This window comes from Aphelocoma coerulescens, chromosome 5, assembly GCF_041296385.1.
Source record: "Aphelocoma coerulescens isolate FSJ_1873_10779 chromosome 5, UR_Acoe_1.0, whole genome shotgun sequence".
In the NCBI taxonomy this organism is placed as follows: Eukaryota; Metazoa; Chordata; class Aves; order Passeriformes; family Corvidae; genus Aphelocoma; species Aphelocoma coerulescens.
In genome coordinates, this window is record NC_091019.1 from 21,922,093 (window position 1) to 21,932,380 (window position 10,288).

The 10,288-nt window shown below is 46.9% G+C and overlaps 1 long non-coding RNA gene across 1 annotated transcript; it reads left to right on the top strand.

Moving 5' to 3' along the window:
• Positions 1-5,421: 5,421 nt before the first annotated feature.
• LOC138110762 (uncharacterized) lies at positions 5,422-8,637 on the top strand. Its single transcript, XR_011151043.1, has 3 exons — positions 5,422-5,729; positions 5,828-5,871; positions 8,263-8,637. It is a non-coding gene; the product is annotated as an uncharacterized lncRNA (long non-coding RNA).
• Positions 8,638-10,288: the final 1,651 nt, after the last annotated feature.

The window sequence follows — 10,288 nt, forward strand, 5'->3', positions numbered from 1 at the left end:
TAAAAAAGTCGTAAAACCCCTCTAAAAAACCAATAAATTAAAATTCTCCTTTTAAAATATCTTAAATTCTCCCGTTTGGTTGTTTTTTAAAGAACTGATAAATTCTACATTTTCCTCCTAATCTCTTAACTTTAAAACTCTCCAATCAAAATAAAGCTCGTATAAAAATCTTTTTTAAAGTATTGAATTCTGCTTTTATTTAAAAAGGTTATTAAATTATCTTTTAAAAAATTTCCGAAAACGTTATCATATTTTTTAAAAGAAGACTTAAAATCTCCTTTCCTAAAAACAAACCAAGAAAAACCACACTGTATTTCCCTATCCCTGACTCCTGGCTCTGTGGGGCCATATGGGCAGGCTCATTCCTGGCTGGAAGCGCTCAGCCTGTCCGACAGCAGGGCCCAGACCTCCACCTGCTCCAGCAGGTCCCTGAGTAGAACAGAGAAAACAACCCCTTTTTTGAGAGGAAGAGCTTGGCCTGGCACAGGAGGAGGGTGCAGCCCTCAAGCCTTGTGCCCTTCAGCTGGCCGGGGGCTTAAAACACCCTAAAACCGCAGAGAGATGATGGCAGGGAGACAGGTTCAGCCGGTTTTGGAAGAAGCAGGTGTCTGCTGCCGTGCTGGAGGCTTTGCAAACTTCTCACCTCCTCCCTCTGTCAGCTTTTTCCATCCTACCTCTCAAAAAACCCACCTGAAAGCTCCCCCCACCCTGCATATCAATGCCCATCCTCTGTGGCCCCCCAAGCAATGGGGATGGCTGCGATGGCATCAGCATCCCATCCTCGAGGTCTCTGCTGGTGAAGGTGCTCCAGCAAGGCCTGTGCTGGTGCAAGCCCAGTGCCAGACACACAGTTACCTTTATATTTCTTTATCCAGAATGTCTTGTGAAGTGTCCTACTACTCATGAAAAAGTATAACCCACCCATCAGACCCTGGATCCTGAGGTGACTGTTCCAAAACAGATCTCAGGTTTGCTGTTCCACCACAAAATGTGTGTCAATTGTAACTTAGAGTCAGAAAAATCCCTATCTCATATGGGACTTATGATATCCATATCTAAGGTTTATGATATCCTTAACTACTCCCTTCTCCACATGGAAGCTGCTGGGATTAGGAGGTGAGGCAACACACAAGTACGTAGCTGTCACTCGGCAGCTTTAATTGGGTTTTTAAATGAAGTTTTCTGTTGTTCTGACATATTCCTCATAATTATGATCTCCTAAAATCAGATAGTACATCTGGTGCTCTGTAACACAGGCCATGCCCTGGAGACCTTACAGCACAGGAGGAACAAAGATCTATAAAAGAAAACAACAAAGGCTGTTCTCAGGAGATGAATATCTTATTTAATAGGTTGGATAGTCTTCTGAGATCCCAATCGGACACAAGCTGAGCAGAGGTTCATTTGCCACTAGCAAGGACGGTTGTCTTTCTTTTAAGAAAAATATTTTGAGTTTTAAATCTTTCTACCTTTAGCAGGTTGTAAAAAGACTGGAAATCCCTTTTCACTTGTAAAGTTATTACTGTGAAAAATAAATAAACTAACTCTGACTCGCATGTCTGCATGACCCCTTGATTCCTCACCCTACAAAGAGTTCTCCACACCTTCTATCTACTGAGATGGATAAAAATGTCTCAGGTATAATTTCACACTGGTGAGCTTTTCCAGACTGGCTCATGGACCGTCTTCTCCAGCCATAGCTCTGTCTCAGCCCACCTTCAGATTTATTCTTAAAGCTCCTGTGATGCTGAGGCCATGTTCAGGGACTGACCAGGAGTAGTGAATGAGCTGATTTCTGGGTTTATGCTCACTGGTTCCTCTCTGGGTTTTCTACAGGTGTATCTTAGAGTTTTGAAAAGTCACGTGCTCATTGTACACTGAGCAGCCAAGCTGCTTTAGGGAGGAGAGCAATGCTGTCTCAGCATCCTGAGCAGCTGAATCATAACCAAGCAGGTCCTTTGCTCTCTCCAGCAGCAGATGAGATAGTAATCCTATCTGAGTTTCCCCAAAGAAGATGATGCTGTCTTGCTGCTGTGCTCAGGAGCACAAGAAGTGTCCTTGTTCTGAGGCTTCTTCAGATACAGAATACACTTGCACAAAAACCCCATCCTGAGTACAAACATACCATGGGTGAGCAGCAGGTCACCAGCTGTAGCCTCTCTTAGCAGAGCACATCTTCCCTGGGACAGCCACCCAAGTCCAGCAGTGCTAGTCCGTGCTACAGTCCACGGTCAGTATGGGGGATAAGAGGAAAATGGGTATTTGAGGCACCAGAATCTGCAGAGCTGCTGGGTTTTGGCTTTTGGCACAAACCCAAAAGACTCTGAGCTGTGGTTGGGAGGAGAAAGTAGAGGAAAGTCTCTTTTTCAGGCCCCTTACAAAAACAAAAAGTGGGAAGCCAGATTTTCAGAGGTGCCCCACATCCCCTGCTCCCCACAGGAGCTGGATGTGGTCAGCATCATGGCTGTCAAACCTTCCTGCCTGCTTTCCTCTCCTTCTCCCCTTACCAAGGACTCCTTGAGGCCTTGGGAACGTGCCTCCAGATCCTGCAAGCCTCAGGAAATTTGTTAGTCACTATCCTTTCCTGACACAGCTACAACATTTCATGTACCTGAGAGAAATTACCCAGTGCATCCCTTGCCTGGCTGAGCACACAGAAGGGCACATTTTCCCCAGAAGATGAGTTTCCCTCTCAAATAAAGACAATTGTCCCCAAAATCCCAGTATTTCCAGGAAAGGCCTGGCACCAGGAGTGAAAAGTGGTCAGTACCATATGGCATTTTGACTTTCTCTTCCAGCAGACACCCTCCACCTCAAAAGCTGTAATCCAAAACTAGAAGTGAGGACCTCTCTCTCTCTCTCTCAACAATATGTATAAATAATACCTATAATTACATATCTAAAAATATTTACATATACATTCACAAGAGTACTGCCTTCTGTTGCTCAACATACATTGGTAGCAGTGTTACAAAGTGCCCATTAACCCTTTCAGTACACTTAGGGCTTTGAGAAAATTTGGAGGCTATTAAGTTTTTCCAGGTTTCTTAGGAAGGCTTTGAACTTGCCATATATTTCCTGGCAAGGGTTTTATTTTGTGACCATACACTGTTTTGGTGAGAGGCAGCAAATGCTGCCTCAAGTGTAACAAAAGGGTTTCTCTGGAAAATTTTTTTCTCTGTTTCTAGGACAACAAGAGACATGAGAAAGAAAAGATGCTGCAGCATCACAGGAAAGCCAAATTGGGGCTTGGCACCGCAGAGCCCTGCAGCTGACTGCCAGGGTACTACAGACTCTACCCCCTCATTTCCACCTGCAGCCCTGCTTGGGCTAGGGCTTGCAGGGAGGAGAGACCTTGGATTGGTGGGTAGATGAGCTGTTCTCCTTCAAGGGCAGGCCTTCTGACCTCTGAAATGTGATGCATTTCCTGTGCTCTTGCTTTATTCAAGGCAGTATTCCTTCCGCTTTTGCAGCAAGCCAGGAAAAGTTGCTGAGCACTTGTCTCCTGCGGCTGCAGTAGGAATGGGGATGCTCAATCGCAGCCTGCAGGATTGCAGTCTGAATCAGTCAACTTCTTGGCTACACTGGTCTCATGTCTTTGGACTGCCCTGTGTAGGCATACAGTCCTTTCCCAAAAGCAGTGACAGCCACTGCAAGGTCTGCATGTGCCTCTCTGCTTTTCACATCTCTGGTGGTGAGCACTGTGAAGGGAGACATGCAAAAGGTCTCATGAAAAGTGGTGCCCACCACACTCAGAGTACAAGAGGAATATGAAACCCATGATAGAGTCAGAGCAAAAAATTCCACGTCTCTACATCCTCCAGAAGTTTGCATTGCCTGGTCTTTGCTAGAATGGCTCTTGCAAGAGGTCCAAACAAGCAAAATGTACCTTCAAAGTGAAAGTGAGTAATTCAAAATGAGAAGCAGGGCTCTTAGATATCCCTTTTGCAATAAAAAGTAGGAAAAAAAAAAGTGATTTAGTTAAGTTGGAGCTCCTGCATTCCCATTCAGCAACCCCAGGGGAGAGCATGGCTGGATCATTACAACTTCATTGCCATTCCCCACTTCAAACAGCGAGCTGAGCTGTGTGACACTGGGAGCAGCGGAGGAAAAAACGACTGAAACAATGGTGGATGGAAGTGAGAGAGAGAAAATGGATGGGAGAAACAGAAAGGGGAAAAGGCAACAGTATCAGGAGAAGAAAAGACGCCCAGGGGCACATCCCGAAAGGTTTTGTTTCTTGTCCAGGTGCTGGGCAGAAGACCTGTTTTTCGCCTAGGAAATAGCCTCATTAATTATGGCTGTTGAGTATGGGAATGCAACAGCTCTTTGCCATTCTGCTGCTCGGGTAGCCTGTGACCCGAGCTGTTTGGGTTTCCCAAGCATTTAGCAGTGTGGTCATGCTAATTTAGTTCAGTTTTTCAAAGGCTTGTGGGGAAAAGTCCTCTTCTTCCCAGAGGCATTGAAAGTTTTGACCTCCTGACCCTCCCTTTTACTAGGAGGTTCAAAAGCAGCATTGCAGCTGTTAAAGTTTTTCTTCATGCCTCAGTGATTCTCTGATGGGGGACCAAGCTGGTGTTTATCTAGGCTTGACCTCTCTTCTTTGAGCCCGGAGATGTCTCTTTCGTTCAGTGCTACAGGCAGGCCAATGCTGGAAACCTCCCTGCCTTGCCATTCACTCCCTCCCTGTGTGCAAATGCACCAGTACCCATTACTAATCCATCCCCCACCAGGAGCTGGGGTTCCCGGCACTGATTCCATTTGTCCATCACGCTGCAGATTCATTTACATTTAATCCACCATGACTTGTCTATGAAACACAACCCTCCTCCTGCTCTGATGTTAGAACCCATTTGGCTTCCAAAAGTCAACCGTTGGTTTCAGGGGAAAAAAAATTCCCCTTCCCAACAGGCTGAGCTCGCACGGACCTTTGGTGTCTCATCCTCCCCTCCACTGCCAAGGCTCATTAGTTGCAGGGGACGTTCTCCCCTTAATTTACATCTCCGTCACACATTGAATCCAGGGTGACAGGCTCCCTCTTCCTCAAGGGCCGAGATCCATCAAAGCACTTGAGCACAGGTTTAATGTCAAGCATCTTGTTTCAGGATGTCGCTCACATGTCACATCCCTTACCTGAGACACTGGAGAGAGATTGCCTGATTTGTTATTGTTGCATCCTGGATATTTACTCACAGCAGTCAGATTTTCAAGCCAGGACAGGGGTGGTGCCATCTGCTTTGCACAGGTCTCACCAGCTCATCTCAGTGCTGGAGCATTAGGTTAGGATGCTAAGTGAGGTGTGAGAGGGCAGGAGAGGAATCGTCTCTGAACTACTCGTCCCCAGAGCTGTGGGATTAACCACACTCAAACCGACAGATTAGGGTCATTAACGTGGTCATTAAAAAAAGGGAGAGTCCTGCTGTGAATAATGGCAGGTGCTTCCACACACTGGCAGGTGCCTGGTCCCTGTGGTGGAGGCTTGAAGGTGATGAGATAGTGATGAGTGTGAGACATCTCCAAGGCAGGAGCAACACTCACCCTTTTTACACTTCTCTGAAAATGGAGGCAAGCACAGGAACGTGCACGGATGAAGGACTGAATTACCCTGGACCACGCCCCCAGTGCCCACATTGCACTCGGCACTCTGCAGAAAGGTGCTTGCAGTCGAAGCTGGGATGGGGGCCTGCTCTCTGGGCTCCTGCACCCCTGCTCAGTTATTATCTCTTTAGGTGAGCTCAGCTTCTCGAGCTGCAAAATTGGGATAATGCTTACTTTGCTTCCAGGGGTGTGGAGGAATAATTAATTAATGTTTATGAAATGCTTTCAGATCCCTGAACAAGAGGGGTGAGATAAGCAGCAAGGGTTCATGAGGTAGGTGGAAAGTGTTATGATGAATTATTGCGATTCAAAGGTAAATTACTGTTATTGCTGCCTAATAAGCAGACACAGCCATTAGCCTCTGACAATCTGATTTCTAACTCTGTTAGTTCCTTTTCCCCTCCTCTTCCCAATAAAAAAGTGGTTTCATCTTTGCTACTCACACCCAGCTGAAGTTGACTATAATAACCTGATAAATCATGTGAGGTTGACCCTGGTGTTTGCGGATGGGACCTGCAGCAGGACAGCTTGCACCACTGCCATGAGCTTCTCACCTGCGATGGCATCTGGGGGAGGGAGACCACCCTTCCTTTGCAATGGGGAGCATCCCCAGATGCAGTCTCCTGTCCAGCTTCAAGGACAGGACTTGCTGTGTGAGTGCCAAAGCTTGTGGCAGGTCAGGAGATGAGGGTGCCTAGATGTGATCCCACCACTCATGGTTACCACCCCTCAGGTGGGCTGGGAAACGTCCTTGTGCATGACTCTAGCCCAGCCTTTGCTTAGAAAGGCTTAAATCCCAGGAAAGACCTTGCACTGGTGATGGGTAGGAGTGCACAGGGGCAGGAACACAGTGAGCGGGCACACGGGAGCTCGGATCTGCTCTAAGCTGAGCTGAAAACAGTCCTTAGGCAGCTTGGCCATCTTTGCCTGGAAACCAAAGCGAACCTGACCTGTTTTAAAGCAGTGTGAGTAATGTGAATCCTGGGATGGTGTGAGCAGGTTTTTCTGGTTCTTGCTCCAGCTATTCCCCCTCCTTCCCTGCCTGGGCTCCCAGTTTCGAGCTGGGAGGGCACCTGAGCCTGGCACAGCTTCCACCCTTCAGGACACCTTTTCCTGCTCTCTACCCGTGCCATTCCCATTGGTCCCTAATTGCTTTTCCAACATGTCCACCTGCCAGGCTGTGCTCTCAGAATCCCCCCCATTACACAGCCAGCCCTGCATCTTCAGCCTCACAGCCCTCTCACACCACCAGCACTGGAGGTTCTCTCCCACGCCTCGCTCTACTGGGGTTGCTGGTGCGAGGTGTCAGAGCACAGCACAGCCTTGCATGAGCTCTGTGCCTTTGTGGTCTCCAAGTGGGGACCTTGGGCAGAAATAAGGAGGGTCCCAAAACTGGGTTGCTTTAGGTACTGACTTGGACACCCAAGACCACCTCTACACACAAGCTCAAAAAGTACAGGCAAGATTTTTAGTTTCTAGTTGTCCTTTTTATACTCAAAACCTTTATTTTAATTTTTTTTTTTTTTCCCTGCTAGGAGGACCAGGGCTATGTATAAACACCCCAGTTCAGTAAGATGTATGAAGCCCAGTTCACCTGGGCTGGAACCCAACACTGAAGACTTAAACCCCTGAAAGATTTAGGCCTGAGTTTCAGTCCTGTTGAGTCTTTGGAGAACAGCATTGAAAGCCTAAAATCATTCCAGTTCCTCTGTGCCTCCCTGGAAATCCCAGTCTGGTGGGAAAGCAGCTGCCTCTTTTAAAAATACAATGAAGATAACGAGAGTTATCCTTAATTGATCAAGTCCTAACTGAATCCTATATGCACCTGTAACACACAAATAATACCTAAACAAAGAGGAACAGAGATTTTTTGTTTTTCTCTTTGACAAAATTTTGCAGTCTTTATTTTAATTTTAAAGATAAATTGCTATCATCTTCAGGGGACGGATTTCTTATTAGCTATCGATTTTACATGAAGATGTTATTTGTTAGGATACTTTATCTGCTCTCCATGTCCAGAGTACTCGAGTAGGATAGGCAATGTCAACTGGAATTCACTTGGGGAGCCAAATAGAAAATAGATTTTATAACCTCCTCTGCTAAGAATAAAGAGTACCCAATACACTACAAAGTATCATTGTCTTCTTAACCCAGGGTTTTCTAGTAACTACATAAATCATGCAAAGTCGCTTTTCCATTTGTACGTTAGCAGCATGCCTGAAACAGAAATATCATCCAACAGATGCACATTCAGCATGTATCTTCCTTTCTATTGGAAACTCAGTAAATTGGCTTTTGCTCCCATAATGCGGAGCTCTTGGCAATTTTTGAGCACAGTCGTACTCAGCACACAGCAGGCAGCTCTAATAACAGGCCACCTAAGCAAAAAGGAGGATTTAGATTGCCCTTGCTCACCGAGATTTTCCACCTCTTAATAGTCAATATTTGCCTTCAGGCTGTGGGTTAGTTAAAGAAGTCAGGCCAGCTCTATACCAGTGAGGCTTTGCAAAGTGCTGCTCATCTCCTGCAGTGTGTGTGAGCCAGCACAGCCCAAAACACACACAGCAGCCCCGAGGGGGACATGTCACAGCACATGCAGTCCCCTCCAAACAGTGCTCTGGCGAGTCCTGTTTTCCTACCAAGCATCCCCCTTTTTCCCCCCAGGCATGGGAAATACGCCTGGCTGCCATTCAGAGTGGGAAACAACTGAAAAGCCAGAAACTTTAGACGGGATGAAGCCTGGACTGTGTCGCCCTCAACAAGTGGGAGTTTTAGAAAACACCACCTTTGTGAAACCAGAGAGAGAAAACAATACAGAGAGCCTGGCATGGGCAATGAAATATGTATGTACCTAGGACCTCATCCGGCCCTCTCCCGCCACTGTACCTCTTGCCTTTGCATTCAAGGGGCACTGGATCTCATCCAAAAACGATGCAGGGGAACAAATGTAGCCCTGGCAACCCCACCGAGGGCAGGGAGGAACAAAGAGGACCCCCGGACTGAATTTGTTTCTATTTTTAATCCTTATCTTTACCCATCACCCCCATGCATGGAAAGAGGCTTCTCAGCTGTATAGATTTGCATTGCTATGGGAGTTTGAAGTGATAAAACATTTGGCCTGCCTATTCAGAAGCAATTAGTGATTCAAAGCAGCCTGAGACATCTTAAAGGGGCCTGGTTTTCCAAGAGACAGGTGCTCTGAGCTGACTTCAGGGGAAAACAAAGTTTTTTTAGAAAAAAGAAGTCACTGGCTGCTTGAAAATACATTTCCTTCAAGACTTAGTGATGAAAAATAAATATTGCACAGAAAATTCCAGATTAGGCTGGTAAAATCTGGGAGGAGGTGGGGAGAACAGCCTGGTTTACGGTGCTGGTAGAAGTAATGTTTATCTATCTCTTAAACACACATAATTTACATTTTTATCTTACAGGTTTCCCCTCCACCACCATGACTAATGCAGGCAGAGCCATCTCCCACTAAGGCTGCCATCCCAGCATCCCTGTCCCAACAGCATCACCACCAAGAGAGAATTTCTCACCCACATCTCCCACCAAGAGAGGAGGTATTTTTTTTGAGCATTGCTGCTCTTAGACCTTTAAATCCACCTCAGCCAAAGGGCAGTTTACCAGCCTTTAATCTGAGTGACCAGCACATCCTTGCTGCCACTGTTGCAGGGCAAACTGAGGAGTGAGACCTGCACCACAGCCCATGCTGTTACAGGCTCTGGAAGGATGAGAAGCCCTGGGAAGGCAGAGTGGGGATGGCTAACTCTCAAGGTCCCAGGGAAAAGCCAGGAAAACTCATGCTAAGGGCAAGATTGCCTATGCAGAGACATCAGGGCAGGAAGGACAAGCTGGTATACAAATGTTCAATGCAGAGGAGAAAGCATTCACTCTCCCCCTAAAGGAGTTGTCCTGTGGTGTCCTCCCCATGCAGCTCCTTTTCTCCCTTTAGCACCAGGAGACAAAGAGGTTCCTGCAACAGGCAACTGAGAGCAAATTGAGGCTTTTGCTTTGTGCTATGGAGGCTCCAGCTCCTCTCTATCCCCGTGCTATCGAGTTATGCTGACACAACCACTGAATTTCTGGGTTCAGGAGAAAAAAAGGAGGAGAAAGAGATCTCCAACTTCCATCTGGAGGCGTCTTCTCCTCCCCACTGTACTGTGTACAGCACCTGTACTCCCTGCAAAAGCATCCCAGTCAGCCAAAGTCGTTTCCACTACACGTGCCACGTTGCCCGGGGGCTGCTGCTGGGGCTTTGCCAGGCAGAGAACAGCACAAGAAGACTGCAGGAAAGGGTAGGGCTGATTTAAAAAACAACAACAACAACAACAAAAAAGGATTTCTTCCAGAGAGCACTTGAAAGCTAACAGGGCAGAGGGGCACAGCTGGCAGGGGATGTGTTTTAAACTGCTTTTTAATCTGAGAGCAGATACATCCATCACCATCTCTAACATCTGTCTGGCAAGATGGATGGGTGGGGGCAATAATCTCCCAGGCTGTTACATGCGGATTAACTAAGAGAGAAACCAGGCAGCAGATATATTCAGCAGCCCTCAGGGGCTTCCAAAGCAAAGCACTGGTTGTGAGCAGGTGCTGCTCGGCCCCAGCAAGCGATGGAGGAACACCCAGGTGGTGCAGATATGTCCTTTTTCCCATAGTGCTGCGGGAATCAAATGTTCATTGGGGA